The 4893-nt window shown below is 45.8% G+C and overlaps 1 long non-coding RNA gene across 1 annotated transcript; it reads left to right on the forward strand.

Annotated features, from left to right (window-relative positions):
* The first annotated feature begins 2978 nt into the window (after positions 1-2978).
* LOC311112575 lies at positions 2979-3819 on the forward strand. The gene is made up of 2 exons (XR_014610887.1): positions 2979-3213; positions 3394-3819. It is a non-coding gene; the product is annotated as an uncharacterized lncRNA (long non-coding RNA).
* Positions 3820-4893: the final 1074 nt, after the last annotated feature.

Raw genomic sequence — 4893 nt, forward strand, 5'->3', positions numbered from 1 at the left:
CCACATCCTGGTCGCTGAATTCTGAGCCAGCTAAATCCCTACATAACAACCCAGGCAGGCTGCAGTGAGGAAAGTGTTGCTGTTCGAGGGGAGCTGGAAGTTGGTGGTTAAGTACGTGTCAACTGAGGCCGTTGAGAGACCATCAGAGACAGTAAGGACCATCTAATTCAGAGTCAACTCCTGCACAGTAAAGGTTCCTCCTGTCCTGTCAACATGACAACCGCCTTGGAAGAACTACAGGAAGAGGTAGTAGGAGAATTGCACACCCTGACTAAAGACAAGTTACTAGACGTATGTGATTTCCTTGACATATCAGGCGAACAGAGAAGAGATGTTCAAGACAAATCCCGCATATCACTGATGACTCACATTATGATGTTCCTTGAAAGAGAGGAAGTTGCAGAGTTAGAAGATGGCGGCATGTCGGAATTATTGTTACTTAAAGACAAAATGACAGAGATGATCAGTGGCATAGATAGCAAGACAGGGCAAACTGACCATGATATTGAAACAGCCAGAACACATCACATAATCGAGGGACAGAGAACTGTAACCCCACAACAAGGGGTGGGAACTGAGCAGAGTACTGCAGACCAAGCCAGTGATTCTCTGCGCCAGCCCCAACCCCCTGCCCATCTTCAGAGGAGCATGCAGCTCTCACCCAGTGCACAGCCCGGCTCATACTGGCGCAAAGAGTTAAAAATTTCTGGTCAGATAGGTGAACCGGGCCAGAAAGATAAACTGACCTTTTCCAGCCTTGCCCATCAGATTGAGAATGGACTTAACAGAGGCTATCCTGAGGTAGAAATAGTAGACGCAGTAATCAGGGCTATTTCTCCAGGCTCACAGCTACGCAGCTACTTGGAAGGTAAACCCCAGCTAACTCTTCCCACACTTAGATGCATCCTGCGTTCCCACTTCCAAGAGAAGAGTGCAACAGAGCTTTACAAACAGCTAGCTTCAGAAGCACAGCATAGCAAGGAGACCCCTCAAAGCTTCCTGATGCGCGTCTTAGATTTGAGGCAGAAAGTACTATTTGCTTCCCAGGAGTCAGAATCAGGGCTTAAGTATGACCCTGCCCTAGTCCAGCGCATGTGTTTACACACAGTCCTTACAGGTCTCCAGAGTGACAGTATCAGGATAGACATGCAGCCTCTCCTGCTTGATAGCGAAACATCAGATGAGGTTTTGCTAGAGAAGCTTAACATTGCTTGTGCTAATGAGATAGAAAGACGAAACAAAAAGCGTTTTAATGCCCCACAGCCTGCTACAACTGTAAGTGTAGTCCAGTTAGAACAGTGGTCACCAAACTACGGCCCGCGGGCCGGATACGGCCCGTCAGCACATTTGGCCCGGCCCTCTGAACAATCCCAGAGACGCTATCGGATTTTTTTCCTATTTGGCCTCCAGAAAAAAAATCCTAGGCCCGGCCCTGTCAAAGAGAGAACGGAATAATGGCGAAAAGGTTAGGTAAGAGAAAAATTGATTCAGAATGCAGGGTATTTAACCCGCAGTGGACAAACGATTATTTTTTTGTTCAATGCAAAGAAAAGGCTGTTTGTCTCATCTGTCAAGAGACGGTGGCGGTATTCAAAGAATACAATCTTCGCCGACACTATGAATCCCGTCACAAAGACAAGTACGATAGCTTGCAAGGCCAAATACGAGCAGACAAACTCTCAAAGCTAAAAAGTGGACTACTATCTCAGCAGAATACATTTGTACGCCAAGCTCAGCTGAACCAGGCATCCGTTCGGGCCAGCTTTCGGGTTGCTAAACTGATAGCAAGCAGCGGTAAGCCTTTCACTGACGGAGAGTTTGTTAAGAAATGTATGGATGCTGTCGCGGAGGAGGTGTGTCCCGAGAAGAAAGATGCATTTAATGCCGTAAGTCTGTCGGCGAGTACAATCACCAGACGCGTTGAAGAAATCGGGAGTAATGTATATGCCCAGCTGCAGCAGAAGACGAAAGAATTTGACTTTTTTTCATTAGCACTGGATGAGAGCACGGACGTGCAAGACACAGCGCAACTGCTCATTTTTATTCGTGGAGTTAGCGCAAACTTTGAGATATGCGAGGAGCTGGCAGCCCTCCAAAGTCTCAAAGGGACTACAACGGGAGAGGATATTTTTGACAAAGTGTGCCAAACCATGGAGAAGTTGGACCTGGACTGGTCAAAGCTAGCTAGCATCACGACTGACGGGGCTCCTAGCATGGTGGGCGAAACTCGCGGTCTAATAGGACGCATGAACCGGGAGTTGGAAAAAAGGGGTCTCACCGCCCCGCTACGAGTCCACTGCCTAATTCACCAGCAAGCACTGTGCTGCAAAGTGTTGACGTGGGATTCTGTAATGAAGGTTGTGGTGTCGTGCATAAACTTCATCAGAGCAAAGGGACTTAAACACAGGCAGTTCCAAGAATTCCTGTCTGAACTGGAGTCTACGCATGGAGATGTGCTGTACTACACAGAGGTCCGATGGCTGAGCCGGGGCAGAGTTTTGAGGCGTTTTTACGAGCTGCTACCCGAAATTAACGCATTTCTTCATTTAAAAGACAAAACGGTCCCAGAGCTGATCGACCCAGAATGGAAATGGCACCTCGCATTTTTAACAGACGTGACAGAAATACTTAACAGCCTTAACTTGCAGCTACAAGGCGAGGGGAAACTCATTTGCGACATGTATTCACACATAAAAGCATTTGAGGTGAAATTAGCGCTGCTTTTGGAACAAGTGAAAAAGCGCAACTTCGTCCATCTTCCTGCTACCCAAAACCTGTCGACAGAGAACCCAGCGGTCCCGTTCCCAGCTGAAAAGTGCGTGGAAGCACTGGAAATGCTGAAGGCGGAGTTCGGTGTGCGATTCAGTGAACTACATGTTCATGCAAAAGAAATCCGTCTTTTTCAGAACCCCTTTGTTGCCGACATTGATGAAGCCCAGCCTTCATATCAGTTTGAGTTGGCTGAGTTACAGAACGACACATATCCAAACATCAAAAAACACGCAATGAAAATGTCCACAGTTTTTGGCAGCACGTATATCTGCGAGAAAACCTTTTCTCGCATGAAACTGCTGAAAACTCCGATGAGATCAAGATTGACAGATGAACATTTGCATCAGTGCTTGAGACTGGCTGTAACTAGAATGGAACCTGATATTCAACTTCTCACCAGCCAGATGCAGGCCCACAGTTCACACTGATGAACATACATAGGTAAGCTCACTTTTCTGACTTGAATGAGTCATTCTGAGCATAAACAAATATAATCATAATAAAATCTACTGGGATAAAATCCATCTTTACAACCATACTGGTAGTGAAATGTATTGTGCTGTGTAGGTGCTGTATCACTTAGTTCAGTTTCTCAACCTGCTTCCTTTGTGGTTTTCACAGGGAAGTTGATGAGAGAGAGCTGCAAACAGCGGTGTCTACAAGCCTACTGGAACCTACAAAAGGATTATAAGGAAGGAACACAAGAACTTTAAGAGACTGCTCATATGTGTCAGAGAGATTCTGCTCTGACAACTGAGCTGAACTTTTATCTGTTAAGATTGTGCATGGCACAACAGAAAGTTAATGTTCCATGGCTTTTTTTTCTATGAAGAACCCAGAGAGAGTTATTTAGTTATTATTTATTTCATAAATAGTGTTATTTATTTCCTGTTTTTTCTGTGAAGAACTCAGAGAGGGTTATTTAGTTATTATTTATTTCATTAATAGTGTTATTATTTGTTTCCTGACTTTTTTTCTGTAAAGAACCTGGAAAGGGTTATTTGGTTATGTGTGGCTTTCTGGAAAACAATAAATTTTTTAAGCTCCCCTACGATCGTCACACTTTTTCTGTTACAAACTGACACCGGCCCCCCATCAGAGAAGGGAAAAGTTATGTGGCCCTCACAGGAAAAAGTTTGGGGACCCCTGAGTTAGAAGATACGCCATCTGCAAAGTGTCCTGTGAAGGAAGCCAAAGCTAAGATACCCGCAGAACTGTTAACAGAGTTAGCTAAACTTAAGACAGGTGTAGCTTCCCTAAAAGGTCTCAGTGCAGAGATTGCTCAGATTCAGGAGACATTACAGCAGCCTATGTTTCAGTCATCGCCTTATGCCCATGCCCCACTTCCAGTTAGGAGGCCAGATAGGGACCCCCAGCCACCTGTTTCCCAGCAGCAGTATTACAGCAACTACAGTCAGCCCCAAGCACCTGACCCTGCGCAGTATCAATACACACCTAACCTGTATACCAACCGCTCTGCTCAAGCTCCAAGGAGGTGTTTTGTCTGCCAGCAGGCCAGAACAGATGCACGCTGCACACACTGCTTCCGATGTGGGAGTGGAGAACATTTTCAAGCTGGATGTAAAATCCGGGGAGTCAGACCATCAAAAGAGGCCCCTTTAAACGGGGAAGGGTTACCGCTGAGGGACAAGTGTTAACCGTAGCTACCAAAAAGTCCCAGAAATGTGCAAATTGTGCCAAAGAAGATTAATTTGAGAACCTGAAACAATGTTCATCATGTAAAGAGACACTGTACTGTTCCAAAGGATGTCAAAACCAACATTGGACTAAACATAAGGAAAAATGCACTCACCTGAAAATTGACTCTACCTGTGAAAAGCTTTCCTGTACAGAGGAAAATGCCCACTCTTTACCATCCCTTGCTCAAGGTTGCCACCCCCATAAGGTCACCTCGCTAGTCGGTAGACAGTGCCTTGTTGAGTGTCACCTGAATCGCCACCACCTCCAAGCTCTATGGGACACAGGCTCTCAGGTATCGGTCATTGATGAACGATGGAAAGCGGAATCTCTCCCAAACGCAAGGCTGTGGGATGTTTCAGAAATTCTGGACTCACCTGATGATCTAAGATTGACGGCAGCAAATGGGACTGAAATGCCGTA

Source organism: Coregonus lavaretus (assembly GCF_964263955.1).
Source record: "Coregonus lavaretus genome assembly, chromosome: 38".
Lineage (NCBI taxonomy): Eukaryota > Metazoa > Chordata > Actinopteri > Salmoniformes > Salmonidae > Coregonus > Coregonus lavaretus.